Source organism: Oryctolagus cuniculus, chromosome 8 (genome assembly GCF_964237555.1).
Source record: "Oryctolagus cuniculus chromosome 8, mOryCun1.1, whole genome shotgun sequence".
Taxonomy (NCBI): Eukaryota; Metazoa; Chordata; class Mammalia; order Lagomorpha; family Leporidae; genus Oryctolagus; species Oryctolagus cuniculus.
The window spans coordinates 34,058,936-34,074,787 of NC_091439.1; the positions used below are offsets into that span (position 1 = coordinate 34,058,936).

At 36.5% G+C, this 15,852-nt stretch overlaps 1 pseudogene; it reads left to right on the plus strand.

The window, feature by feature from the left end:
• The first annotated feature begins 5,526 nt into the window (after window positions 1–5,526).
• On the plus strand, window positions 5,527–5,587 carry LOC127483330 (U6 spliceosomal RNA; annotated as a pseudogene).
• Window positions 5,588–15,852: the final 10,265 nt, after the last annotated feature.

Here is a 15,852-nt window from a genome sequence, read left to right on the forward strand (position 1 = left end):
TGTATTGGAGCCTATGTCTCCCTTTAGATCCATTAACATTAGGTTCAAATAGCTTGGCACCATAGATATTCCTATTGTTTGCTTTCAGTTTCCTTTTTACTTTTACTAGGAGATTTTCTGCCTTCACAATCTTTCATAATGATGACTATCTCTGTTTCTGAGTGCAGCACATCCTTAAGCATCATTTGTAAGGCTTCATGAGTAACAACAGATTCTTTCAATTTGTTTTTTATTTCACCTTCCTTCATAAGGTAGAGCTTTGCAAGATACAGTATTCTGGGTTGTCAATTATTTTCTTTTAAGACTTATATTACATCTTTCCATTTTCTCCTATCCTGCAAGGTTTCTAATGAAAAGTCAGTTGTGAGTCTAATTGGAGATCCTCTGAAAGTAATCTGACATTTCTGTTGTTTACATTTTATAATCTCTCTTTATTTTTTTACTGTTGAAAGTTGACTACAATGTGTACTGCTGAAGATCTTTTCTGGTCAAATTTATTAGGTTTTCTATATGCTTAGTGTACTTGGATGTCCCTTTCACCAAATTTTAGAAGTAATCTAATTATATCATTGGATAGGCCTTCTAATCCATTCCCTCTTTCTGCACCTTTAGGAATGCCTAAGAACTTAAATTGGGTTGTTTAATTGTAGTCCATACATCTCACATATTGTTTTTAATTTTTCTAATTTCTTCTTCTTCTTTTTTTTTGTCTGAGTGATATATTGTCTTGTAGTTAAGAAATTCTTTCTTCTGCCTCACCAAGTCTGTTGTTATGAATTCTAAGTATTTTTTATTGAACATATTGAATTCTTCATTTATAATATTTTAGTTTCATCTCTTTTTAAAATCTCAATTTCACAGGAAAAATTTTCCTATGTCATGAATGAATTTTGAAAACTCATGATTTTTCTTCTCATTGGCTTTGAATAAGCCTATGATCAATCTTTTGAATTTCTTACCAGGTATTTCATCAAACTCTATGTGTTCATATTCTAATGTTGAAGTGCTTCTGTGTTCCTTTGTGGGAGTCATACTATCCCCCTTATTTTTGTTTCTTGAATTTCTGTATTTATTTTCAGGTATTTGTGGAAATACTTGTTGGTTATCTCTTACAATGGAGTTTTATCTATGAATTATGCTTTTGTGAAGTGAGTATTTTTTCAGTGACTATACAGAGATGTGTGTTGTGTGTGACCAGGGAGCTCTGCTCAGTGCTACAGGATTGGAAGAGCAGCCAGGGTGACACCCAAGTTTGGTGTGGTAGATCTCTATTGTAAGCAGAGGGGATGGTATGATCAAGTTGGTTGGTTTATTGATATGCTTACCTCCTGGCTTCAAAAGTGATCAATGCTAGGGCTTAGCCAACAGTGGGTCCAACACTCACCTGTGCTGCAGCATGAACCACACAAAGGATTTGTGCAGTCCTTTGTGTGAGCACAGAACCCTCTGCAATGATCCACCCCAGGCTAACAGGGAGCTCAGAGCCTTTGTTGTCAAATCCAGTGATCTCCCAGAGATTTGTCTACATCCTATGTGCTATCATGCAGTCACAGATTTCCCACAGTCTCTACACACAGGGCTCACAAAGTCACAGGGTGCAGAGGATTTGCTCTGCCCTACTAGCCTATCTAGTCCATGGAGATAGCAGAGATGTTCCCAGAGCCGGCTAAACATGGGTGCCCTGCCTTAGCAGTTTGAGATCTGAGCCTGCGGTACATTGACAAGCTGGGGGCACCTCACAGTCCCATGTTGTTGCTCAGCTCCTTGTCAGCCCTCCAGACAGTCTCAAAGTTGGTGTAAAAAGATTTCTCTCTCTGGTCAAATCCCTTGATCTCACATACACAAGAGCCATTGCAGCCACTACTTGTTTCAAAATAGTGCCTTCTCCCTGCTTGTTGCCAGGAGCCCTTGTTGGGGGATGAAATAGAAAGAAACATACTTTTCCTTCACTAGGTTAGGCAGGTACTGTGCCCTCCATTAGGGCACTAGGCTGGACAAAGACAGTGTGGTCTGCAAGGCTCTCCCTCCAGGAATATCACTGGTGGCACAGGCTGCCTCAGTCTGCTCTCACCTTGCTCTCCAAGGCTGGCATATCGTCTGGCTTTCATATGCATGGGTCGTGTGTAGTGTCCATGCTGCTTGCTGAGCACGTGTACCTTCCATGCTGATCCATGGTGTCCATCTTCCTTCTATAGAGCTTCCACTGCAGATTTCTCTTCAACTCTCCCCTGGGTATGCACTTCTTGTACTTTTTCTTTTCTGCTATTTTCCCCTCATATAAAGCCATACATCTTTTCTATATTCAGCCATTTTTGAATCTCCAAGTTGAATTATTCCAATTATATTCTATTTAACACATATTTTTAACATTATCATATGTACAGGAAAGTGGACAAATAACTATTACAAAATTCAAAAATGATATATGTTTCTTGGTTAAAAACAGCTGTGTCATCCATATACGTTTCTGTTTATTAGACCCTGCCAGTATTTCTCAGTTTTACTGCTTTATATTCTCATTTGTGAACCAGATTTCCAGTCATTCTACATGCTAGCCTATGCTTGACTCTTAATAAAATGGGATTCCCTCCAATGAGTGGATTTTTCTTCATAGTAATGTGTCTTTCTCTCAGATCTATTTTGTCTGAAATTAACAATAATCATTCCTGCTTTCTTCATAATAGCGTTATTATGGTGCATGTTTTCCTACATTTTTTCCATTAGACTATCTGTGTCTTCATATTTAAAAAGTGTTTCTCTTAGACAATGTTATATTTTTATTTTTCTTTTATTTTACCAAACTCCTGATTTCCGCTTTTTAATTGTGGAGATTTATTCATTTATATAAAATAATTTGTACACTTGAATTTAAATTTGAGCTTGGTGTTTGTTCTATCTGTTGGATTTATTTTGCTTTTCTTGTATTTCCTAATTTCTACTGAGTGTTTTAAATCATTTCATTTGATAGTATTTATTCTTTATTTCTTTATTTTGCAATTGATTGTGTTAGGATTAGGGTATATATTTATAAGTTTTCAGAGTCCACTATAAAGTAATATATTATTTCATGTGAAGTATAAGAATATGATAACATTTTATCTCACATTTTTGTCATCTGACCATTATCATAGTGTTGTCAAACATTGTATAATTGGAGTGTGATCACATACATATTGTTGTAACTGTTGCTTCAACTTTCAATGTCCTTTGGAGAAAATTATTTTTAAAAATCTGATTTTCTTGGTCGGCGCTGCGGCTCACTAGGCTAATCCTTGGCCTGCGGCGCCGGCACACTGGGTTCTAGTCCCGGTCGGGGTGCTAGATTCTGTCCAGGTCACTCCTCTTCCAATCCAGCTCTCTGCTGTGCCCCAGGAAGGCAGTGGAGGATGGCCCAAGTCCTTGGGCTCTGCACCCATATGGGAGACCAGGAGAAGCACCTGGCTCCTGCCATCGGATCAGTGTGGTGCGCCGGCCGCAGCGGCCATTGGGAAGTGAACCAACAGAAAAGGAAAAGGAAGACCTTTCTCTGTGTCTCTCTCTCTCACTGAGCACTCTGCCTGTCCAAAAAAAAAAAAAAAAAAAAAAAAGAGATTTTCTTACTATTTATATAAAAACCCACACATTTACTATTTCCATCGTTCTTCATTTCTTTGTGTACATTACATTTTCTATATAGCATACTTTTTCTTATAACAAGGCTTTATTCCACATTTTATATTCTACTAGTCTGAGGTATGATGTTAAATTATTTCAGTTTTCTAAATTTGAAAATAAAAATGTTTTGGTTTTAGTAGAACACTTTTCCTGGATTATATTACAGAATTTTTTTCTTTCCTTTTTACTTGTAATTTTTTCTTGATGCAATATCTATTCTCACTCTTAATCTTCTTGTTTTGTCCATAATCTATTCTTTAATATCAATGTGTGCTTTGGAGACTTTTTCCATGAGATTTTTTGATATTTATTTATTTATTTGAAAGATAGTATGAGTGAGAGAGGGAGATGAATAGAAATAGAAAGAAATCACCTATCTGATCATTTCATTCTTCATATGGCTACAACAGCCAGGGCTGTGTCCCAGGCTGAAACCAGGAACCATGTGGTCTCTCACATGGATGGCAGGGCCCAAGTATTTTGGGCCATCATCCACTGACATTCTAGGCTCATTAGGAGGAAACCATATGTGAAGTGGAGCAATGAGGACTTGAACCAGATACTCCAATAGGGAATGCTGATATCATAAGCAGCAGTCTTACCCACCAAGCCACAGTGATGACCTTCATTGGCTTTAAGCAGTTTGAATTGAAGTTCTTTGGGGTAGAATCCTTCATGTTTCCTCTTATTATTCTTTACTGAGATTAGACCATTGTGTTTTTGTTTGTCATTTAGCTGACAAATTTTTGGCACACATTTTCCCAAATATTTTCTTTGATTCCATCACTCCTTCTGGAACTCCCACTGTGTGTGTGTGTATGTGTGTGTGTATGTATCTACTAAAATTGTCCCTTAGTTCACTAGTACTAGACTTATTTATTATATACATAAATATGTAAATATATAATTACAATACATAAATATACTTGTACATTATTATTATACACAGAATTTTCTTTATTGTTTGTTTCATTGTGGATAGTTTCTATTGCTAGGTCTTCACAACTCTTCTGCATAGAATCTAATGTTAATTGCGTTACAACACTTTTTTGTCTTAAAAATTTCCATGTGGTCTGAAAAAGCTTGCAAATTTCTTACTACAGACTTGCTTTTCTGTGTTTATATGTGTTAATAAAAATTGAATTAATGTCTTTTAATATTATTCATCTATTGTGTTACTTCTGGCCATTTGATTGGTTGTTTTTTATTTAATGATTCTGTTTCTATACACAGCAGTCTTTTTTAAATAAATTATAAAGTGCTGGATTGTTTTTCTTCCTTTCTATTTTCTGAGTTTTCCTTTTTGATGCCTGATCCTTCTGAGGCTTGCCTTTAAGCTTTCTTTTTTTTTTTTTTTTTCATCTATTGTCTTCTTTTTTTTTTAACTTTTATTTAATGAATATACGTTTCCAAAGTACGAATAATGGATTACTATGGCTTCCCCCCCATACCGTCCCTCCCACCCACAACCCTCCCCTTTCCCACTCCCTCTCCCCTTCCATTCACATCAAGATTCATTTTCGATTATCTTAATATACAGAAGATCAGCTTAGTATACATTAAGTAAGGATTTCAACAGTTTGCTCCCACACAGAAACATACAGTGAAAAATAATAGATGATTTTTTTTTAATGATGATGAAATCAGATCAGACCTATTGTCATGTTTAATCCCAGTGAGAGTCAAGTTGGGAGTTGATAGTTTCTTTTCTTTTCTTTTCTTTTTTCTTTTCTTTTTTTTTTTTTTTACAGAGGATCAGTTTAGTATGCATTAAGTAAAGATTTCAACAGTTTGCACCCCCATAGAAACACAAAGTGAAATATATTATTTGAGTACTCGTTATAGCATTAAATCTCAATGCACAGCACATTTGTGCTTGCTTCGGCAGCACATATACTAAAATTGGAACGATACAGAGAAGATTAGCATGGCCTTTAAGCTTTCTTAGGTGATTCCTCACAGATTAACCTTTGTTTGCAGGGGAAACCAGGCCTTGCCTCTCAGTTGATAATAGTGTAAAGGCTGTTGGATGTTCTGTTGTTTATAATGTTTCCTTATTCTGAAAAGTGAAAGAAAGAAGTTCCCCTAGTCCTGGTGAGCCCTGGAATTCTTGCATCTACTGCTTTCCAGAGACGTTTTCCCTGGCCTTGGAGATTTCCTCTCATACCTGTGACTGTGAATACTCGGTAGGAGGCTTGAAGGGTGCGCACTGCACTTCTGTGCACCACGCTTTACAGCTCTATGGTATCTGATTTTCAGAATCTAATCCCTTTACTTCCTCATACAATTAAATCTGTTCCCTCCTCTCAGGGACACTTTGGATCTTATTTAGGTTCCCCTCCTTGTGCTGTAGCTGAAAGCTGACTTTTGGCAGTTAGAAGCATGACTGTAGGGATCCTCTTGATTTTCCCCCTTCCCTCAGTAGTTTTCTGAGTTTTCAAACCTCTTCAGCAGCGAAAGCCATTGGTTTCATATATGTGGTATAGTATTTTTAGCTGCATCTGTTGGAAGCGATAGTAAATTTAATCTCCATTTATTACACTAAAAGGTGGAAATTCTAATGAATATATTATTTCATACTATTAAACACATGAGAAGGTTTTATCAAGAACATTGTCATAGATACAGGGACCACTGTAGAAGTTACACTGGAGGGAACGAAATCGGGTTCTTCTATGAATATAGCCTGGGCAAGTGGGGGTGGGGGAAGGGTCAGCATATGGAAAACTACTAAGAGGAAACATCAGGTTGAATGAGGATTCTGACCAAAGTGACCTAATGGAATTCCTGCTGAAGACAGATACTGGTAACCATATATTTCCTGCAGGTATGTGGAATATAAGGGAAGAAGTCACCTACAGAGGACGATCACACACTGGCTAAAGTTGATGTGAGCAGGTAGCTAGCAAGCAAAGAGTTGAGGGACTGTTCGCAATCCAGATGCACACAAGTGCACTTGCGAAACCCAGCCTCCTACCATGCTTATCCAACATGGTTGGGGGATTGGTACACTCACTCCTGACTATATACTTTAGCCTCATGTCCCATCATGCACCAGACCCCATGCCATTGTCCTAGAGATTGCCATGTATACTGCAGTCCTGCCTCAAACTCCACCTTTTATCAATATTCAACTATAGCACCATCCTCCCTTTTCTGAGCTTGCCTGAATTCACATCTGTGAGTGTACTATTCCTTTAAATACATCTTACTTTCCTATAGAACTCCACAATTCCTCCTTGAAATCTTTTTTTCAGTAGTGATAAGAACTTGGAACCAATCCAGCCAGGAATCAAGCCGCATACAAGACACTAGCTTAGCCGGCTTCTTTCTGAAACCAGATCTCATAAGAAAATGCCTCCATGGACCTAGAAGAAGGTTCAGGAGCTTACTTAAACTTCGGTAAAAAAAAAGAACCTTTGTCAGAATTCAAAGTTGGACTTTGTTTTCATTTTTCTTAATGTTAAATTTTTTTTTTTAGGTTTGGAGGACTTCTCTTTCTGTTTCTTAACATTCTGGAAATTCAGCAAGGTGTATTTCGGGATCCTACTGTGAAAATAAAATGCTTTACAATCCATTTTATTTTCTTTCATGTGACATTCACATTAAGAACAATTTTATTCCAGTATATTATTCTACTTTGAAATAGCCAATACATATATTACTTGATAACTGGGTTTTGACTGACTCTCAGGGCTAGATTAGACCTATGCATTCCTTCAGCTACAGGTAAAATCAGCCTTCTGCCATCCATCTATCCTGAAGTCAATGTCTTATCCTTTAAATTCTTCAACTCTTCCAAAGCTTCATAATAGAACTTTCCAATCCTGTTTCCCTCCCCTCCTTCCTTCCTTCCTTCCTTCCTTCCTTCCTTCCTTCCTTCCTTCCTTCCTTCCTCTCTTTCTTTCTTTCTTTCTTTCTTTCTTTCTTTCTTTCTTTCTTTCTTTCTTTCTTTCTTATCTATTTATTTGAAATATAGAGTTACAGAGAGAGAAATAGAGGGAGAGAGAAATCTTCAATACACTGGTTCACCTCCCAAATGGCCACATTGACCATAATTGGGCCGCTCTGAAGCCAGGAGCCAGGAGCTTCTTCTGAGTCTCCCATATGAGTTCAGGGGCCTGAATCCTTGAGCCATATTCTACCACTTGTCCAGGCCATAAGCAGAGGACTGGATTGGAGGAGGAATAGCCAGGACAACAACCGACGCCTGTATGGGATGCCAGCGCTGTAGGCGGAGGCTTAGCCTACTACGCCACAATGCCAGCCCCTCTGGTACCATTTTCTATTCTTATCCTTCATTTTTTCAACAACATTCACCAACTCCCCCTCTTCATTTTTATTGAGAGAGAAGAGAGCTCTCACATTCTCTGGTTCATTTTCCAAATAGCTTCAATTGCTGGGGCACGACCAGAGTGAAGCCAGCATCTGGAAATGAAATTCACATCTCCTATAAAGATGACAGTGACTCACCTACTTGAACCATCACCTTCTCCCTCCTGTGCATAAGCTGGGGATCAGAATCACTGTGGAAGCCAGGACTCAAGCTCAGGCACTCTGATATTAAATGCAGCTGTCTCAACCATCATCTTAAATACTAAGCCAATAATTCTCAGATGGAAGATCATCCACCAACAGCCAAAAAGGAATGTGGAGAAAAATATGAAAAATCACTCTACAAGGTAGAATGAGTAATTAATCTCCAGTACTAACACTTCCCAGTAACATTCTTAAAATTCAGGCCAACTTACCAAACAGATTGCCATGAATATCTACCTGGACTTACACATCAATCAAATACTAAAGAATTCCTTTGATTTTATATTCCTTTTGTTATTTGACTGTCATTCAAATAAAAATATATACTTAATTAAAATTTTGAAGCAAAACAAAATGAAATAATTAATACTTCTGCATACAACATACACCACAGACACACATGGCTGTCCACATGACTTTTAACCATTTAAGGGAAAAGTTACTCTTTAATATGTTTATACCAGTCTTTATATTGCACAATGCATATGTGCATTTTGAGAATGTTTTATCAAAGTTTTAACATCAATATTCTAACATATGCTGATGTTAGAACCTGATACCTGAAAGCTGTAAAATTCCATAAAAGGATTTAAGTTCTCTTGAGTTGGATTATAATATCAAGATAGGAATCAGCATGTCATATTATCACAGCTTTTTTATTGATACTAAATAATAGGTGTAGTTTCTAAGTAATATACTCCTATGATGCTTATGAGCTCTTCAATTTATTTGAAGCACAATACTTCTCACAGAAAATAACAATCCTGTCTAGTAGCACAGAATGTGCTCAGAAATGCTTCAGGTTGAAATATCTTGTGTTAAATGGGTCTGAAAGTGTTGAAGCTTTTTTCTTCTCCTTAGTGAGGTGTTTTCAGTTGTCAGCTGATGTCATTTGTTGCATTAAATCCCTTTAGTTCATTTGTCACTTAATAGATACTAAAGCTCTTTTAAAAATCTTGTTGAATTCATCTTCTGTTATGAAGATTTATCATCAGTGTCCATCTTCCAGCTTAATAGCTGCAAATAGCATTTAATATAATGTCCTTCAGAATATTTCCTTTCTTTTCTGTGTAGTATTGCTATTATGGGGGGAAGCCATTGTAATCCATTATTCGTACTTTGGAAACTTATATTCATTAAATAAATAAAAAAAAAATTAAAAAAAAATAGAAAAGATTTTTTTAAACATAACATTTAGTATGGTAATTATTTCAAGGTAATATACAATTTAAAAATGAATATTAATTTAAGAATTATACTAGTTAAGCATGAGAAATTTTATAGATTTTACTTAATATGACTGCCCTGCTCTAAGTTCTGGCATGATTATTCTCATTTATTTTTTCTCCAGAACCTAAGCTTTCTCAGTTCATTCACTATAACTAAATTCTAACTAAAGTGTTTTTTTTTTTCAAGAAGATATAAAATACTTTTGTAATTAAGCAAGTTAATAATCCCAAATGATTTATATCATCATACTTTTACATTTATGTGAAAGATTCATAAATCAGGGGCTGAACTTGTGACAAAACCACTTAAGCCACAGCTTGTGATTCTAGCATCCCATATAGGAGCGCTGGTTCCAATCCTGCTTGCTCTGCTTCCAATCCAGATTCCTCCTAATGCTCCTAGGAAGTCAATAGATGATGGCCCAAGTGCTTGGGCCAATGCCACCCACGTGGGACACCAAGATTGAGCTAGCTCCTACCCCAGCCTGACCTAGACCTGGCTGTTGTGGCCATTTGGAGAGTGAACCAGAGGTTAAAAGATTCTCTTGCTATCCCTCTCTCTCTCCTTCTCCCTTTTCCTCTCCCTCTTTGCTACTCTGCATTTCAAATAAATAAATAAATATCTTTAACAAAAAGATTATTAAATCCCTCACATATAGTGGAGAGGATTATAGATCTTAGCCTTATTGTTATTGTATCTTGATGCTTTATCTTTATTCTCTCTCATACTATTTTATAAAATTTCATAATTTTATCTACTATTATTTATATAAAGATTGTACCTCATAGATTACCATTATTCACAAACATATTTAATTTTCTCATTATGAGACATGCATTTCTACACTCCTGTGCACATCTAAGATGACCATGAGCAAGTAAATTTTAATTTTAGCATAGGTATTTAAAAGTAGATATTGCAAAGTGTTCTTAAGTGCTGTGTGCCTTTTTTTATCTTAAAGTGGTTATCATCATACTATCTGTTGATTTTGGTGTTTCTCAGACCCTCTCACTTATTTCTATGGTGCTTATTACTAATGTTCTTCAGGTACTTTCTTTTTTTGCTTTTAATTAGACCAACTCACTTATATCCAGTTGTGTCATCAGGTTCTCTGTAAATATTTTCTTAATTGTTCCAGAATTTATCTATCTTAACTATGCTACTTCATTTGTAGCATAGTTAAGAAGACCATGCCATTGGTCTTCAAATGGAGAGATATGTCCCCAGTGCTTGAAAAGTGATGTACAGGACTAGAGGAGACCAATATTAGAATTTAATTTATATGCATGTCTATTACTAAAGAAAAGCAAAAAATAGAAATTTACACAATTTCCTATGCTGTTAAAAATTCTACATGTCACATGTTGGGTAGCTGTGCTGTCTTTATAGTATACTACAAAAAACAAGGAAGGAATGAAACTCTGCCATGTGCAGAGGTTGGATGTGGGGTCCTTAAATTCTTATTTTCCTTCAGTGCATTATATGCTTCCATTAATATGTAGTTTAAATATGTGATGTTGAAGACAATGCTAAAAAGAAGCATGAAAGCAAACTACAGGAAAATGCTGTTCATGAATTTTTCTTTAATCGTATTTAGTATATGTATAAAATGAGATATGAAAAGATCAATAGAAAATTGAAACATACTTTGTAAACTCAAAATAGTCAGAATTATATGCAATTTAGATCTACTTCCTGAAGTGTATTTTAAGCTAAGTATATTTTTATAAGTAGTTTATTTTTATATTATTCTTTGAATTTCTAATTTCCTTAAGTTTTATAAAATCAGTATGTTAAGTTGTGCATTTATAGATCTGATGAATACATAAATGTTGAGGCAAAATAGTTTTGTTAAGATTTTACAAACCTAGAAAAAAGTAAGCAAAAAACAAGCAAGGTACTTTCTGTTGTATTTTTCTCTGTTATTTACCATCTGTTGGCATTATATGGAAAAAAGATGTTATGTGTGTTTCATTTTGTGCTTTGAGCCTATCAAAGAATTGGTCCATTTATCTAACTTGTCAATTGTATACGTGTAGAGTTATATATTGTATTTCTTTATGATGCTATTGTTGTTTGCAGCACCTGTAGTGATACCGCATGTTTGAGTCCTGATCCTGAAATTTGTGTACTTTCTTTCTCCTCTGACATTGTTGCTATGGGTTTGTAAATTTTTACTGATATTAAAAAAACAAAACAACAGGTCTTTGGGTGGATTTTCTCAGCTTCATCTTTCATGTCTTCAGTTCCCATGACTTTTACTATTTCGGTAGTATTTCCTTTGCTTATTTTGGATTTATTTTGTTATTCTTTTATTCATTTATTGAAGTTGGAGATTCTATTATTAACACTTTCCTTTTTTCTAATATAAGCAATTAATGTTTTCAGTATCCCTGTAAGCTTTGCTTTTCTTTGTCCCACAAATTTGGTTATATTGTACTTTTATGTCATCAGTTCAGTGAACATTTTACTTGGAACTTTCTCTTTTCTCTCATCAATTATTTACAAGTATGTAGTTCAGTATCCAGATGTCTTGAGGTTCTTTTGCTTTCTTTCTTTTCTTTATTTCAAGTTTGAAACCTCCATTATCAGAGAATATAGACTATATAATTTCCACTCCTTTGACTTTGTGGAGGTTTCTTTTACAATACAGAATATTATCAGTATTTATATTAGACCCACAGACACTTAAAAATGTGTATTTTGCTACTGTTGGGTTACTTGTTCTATAAATTAATTATATCCCGTAGATGGGTGCTGCTTTTGATCACTTCTCATGATTTTCTATCTTATTGTTCTATCATTTGCTGAAAGAGGGTGTTGGAAGCTAATAAATGTATAACTGGGGATTTGTCCTTTTTCCCTTTCAGCTTTCTGAGTACTATTATTTCAAAATTTCCAAATTATATCCTTACTTTATTTTGCTTAATATTTCCATGAAGCATGTATTCTATCATTTTACTTTTAACATAGCTTTTCCATTATGTTTGAAATCAATTTCTTATGGACAGCATATAGTTGGGTCATGTTGTCATCTAATTCTTCTGTTTTTAAGTTGGTGCATTTACACATGTAATGCAGTAAGTAGTGTCAGGCTTAAGTTTGTTACCTATTAGTGTGTTATTTCTCTTTGTTTTTAATATTTCATTTCCTTTGTTCTGTTTTCTTGTCAGTTTGCTTTTTCAGAATTCTATTTTGATTTCTGTGCTTTAAAAATATTTTATAATTATATAGAATTTATATTTATGTATTATAATTTTATTTCTTTAGTCATTTTTAAAGGTTTATTTATTTATTTGAAAGTTAGGCTTGCATAGGGAGATAAAGAGAGGCAGAGAGCAAGAAGTCTTCCATCCACTAGTTTATTCCCCAGTTGGCTGCAAAGTCCAGAGCTGTGCCTATCCGAAGCCAGGAGCCAGGAGCTTCTTCTGAGTCAACCGTGTGGAAGCAGGGTCCTAAGGACTTTGGCCATCTTCTACTGTTTTCCCAGGCCATAGCAGAAAGCTGGATCAGAAGTGGAGCAGCTGGGACTCAAACTGACGGTATATGGCTTGCCGGCAATGCAGGCAGTGTCCTCATCCTCTATGCCACAGTGCCGGCCCCTCTTTATTCATATTTTATTTGATGGGCAGAGAGACACAGCGGGAGAGGGAGAGAGATCTTTTATCCACTGGTTTTCTCCCTACAACAGCTGAGATTGGGCTAGGCCTAAATTAGGAGCCCAGGATTTAATCTTAGCCTCCCTTGTAAATGCAGGAAACCAAACACTTTGACAATAATCTGCTGCCTCCCAGGGTACACGTTAACTAGAAATGGAGAGAGAAAACAGAGCTCAGACTCAAACCTATTCATTCCAATATGGCATTGTGTATACTAAGTGGTATCATCATTGCTACATCAAATAACCTCCCCTGTCTGTAGTGTTTTGTGTTAATATATATTTTTTTTATTTGACAGAGTTAGACAGTGAGAGAGAGAGACAGAGAGAAAGGTGTTCCCTCTGCTGGTTCAACCCCCAAATGGCCGCCACGGCTGAGCTGTGCAGATCCGAAGCCAGGATCCAGGTGCTTCCTCCTGGTCTCCCATGCAGGTGCAGGGGCCCAAGCACTTGGGCCATCCTCCACTGCCCTACCAGGCCAAAGCAGAGAGCTGGACTGGAAGAGGAGCAGCCGGGACTAGAACCCAGCACCCATATGGGATGCCGGCACCGCAGGTGGAGGATTAACCAAGTCAGCCATGGTGTCAGACCATGTTAGTATTTTTTAAAAAAGGTTTATTTGTTTATTTTAATGTCAATTGCAAAGACAGAGTGGGGTGGGGTGGGGGAAAGGAAGGGAGGGAGAGAGAGAGATCTTTCACCTGCTGATTCACTCCTCAGTTGGGTGCAACAGCCAAGACTGGGTTGGATAAAAGCCAGGAGCCACAGTTTCTTTCAAGTCTCCCATATGGGTGCAGGTGCCCAAGAACTTGGGCCATTGTCCACTGCTTTCCCAGGCACATTAGCAGGGAGCTGGATTGGAAGTGGAGCACCTGGGATTCCAACCGGTCTTCATATGAACTGTCAGCATTGCAAGTAGAGGCTTTAGTTGTATACCACAATGCTGGCCCTCCATTACTATTTTAATAGTTGTATCGGATATTAACTATGTATACATAATTTATTACTACATACTGGTAGTTTCTTTACTTATTTGAACCAAATCAATAGCATAATTGTATGCAAATACAGTTCTCAAATCTTAAATAAAAATCTCAAGAGGAAAGGGAAATCAATTATATTTACCCTTATTACTACTTTTTCCATTTTTATTTCTTCCAGACATTTCAAGATGTTTTCTTTCATCATTTTCTTTGTATTTGGAGATCTTCCTTTAGCATTATTCTTCTTGCTTTTTTTTTAAGATTTATTTTATTTATGTGAGAAGTAGAGTTACAGACAGTTACTAGGAAAGACAGAGAAAAGGGTCTTCCTTCCATTGGTTCACTCCCCAAATGGCTGCAACGGCCAGAGCTGCGCCGATCCGAAGCTTGGAGCCAGGTGCTTCCTCCCAGTCTCCCATGTGGGTGCAGGGGCCCAAGCACTTGATCCATCCACCACTGCTTTTCCAGAGAGCTAAATTGGAAGAGGAGCATCCGGGACTAGAACCAGTGCCCATATGGGATGCTGGCACCACAGGCAGAGGAATGACTTACTGCACTATGGCACCGGCCCCTATTCTTCTTGCTTTAAGATTTTTTATTGACTTGACTGAAAGAGGGTGGGGGTATTTGATTTTCCATCCACTGAGCCATTCAACTGATGACTGCAAAAATTAAGGCTGGGCCAGGCTGAAGCCAGGAGACAGGAACTTGATCTTGGTCTGTCTCCTACATGGGTAGTAAGTGCCCAGACACTTGTCTCTTCCTCCACTGCTTTCCCAGGTACAACAGCAGTGATCTGAATCAGAAGCAGAGCAGCCAGGACTGGAACTGCACTGAAATAGGATGCTGTCATCACAGCTGGCAGGTTGACCCCCTCCTGTGAAATTGCTCTGCTCCTCAGTGTTCATCTATGGCAACTCTTAGCTCTTCATCCAGAGTGTTTTATTTTTACTTCAATCCTAAAAAAATATTTTCAGTGGATACTCAATATTGTATTCATAGTTCTCTTCATTATTGTGCACTTCAGAAATATGTTCCATTTCCTTCAGGTATTCACGGATTTGAAAAGAAATCTTCCGTCATTTAATAGTGCTGTTTTTTTTTTTTTTCTGAATTCCAGATGTTACTTATTTCCATTGCTCTAAATTGTTTTTCCTTTCTTTATTTCCAAACAGTTTGACTATGATGTGTTTGTTAATAACATTTAAAAGTGTGTTTTTAGCAATATTTGTGGTGAACACAACTTGCTGAATATGTCATTTTATCTCTTTTGCCATATGTGTAAATATTTTAGCCATTATTTCTTTGAATGATTTTTAGCCCCATACTCTTACTCTTCTCTTGACACTCTGATGACATGATTTCGATTCCATTTATTATAACTTTATATGTCCCTAAGACTCTGATCATTCATTTTTACTTGTGTATTTCCTCTTTATCACTCAAATAGGATTATTGTATTTTTATATTTTTAATTTAACTTAGTCTTTTTCTTTCACATTCATTATTTATTTAAATACATTCCTTGAAGTTTTTTATTATTTTTGAATATATTTATTATTATTTGAAAGGTAGAGAGAGAGAGAGAGAGAGAGAGATGGATGGATGGATAGATAGATAGATAGATAGATAGATCCAGAGAGTGTGTGTGTGTGTTCTTGTCTCCTACTGACAGAGAAAGATCTTTCATCCATTAATTCACTCTCCAAATGTCTGCAACAGTAGAGGGTGGGTCATCCTGAAGCCAAGAGTCCAGAACTCAGTCTGAGTCCCCTACATGAGTAAGAG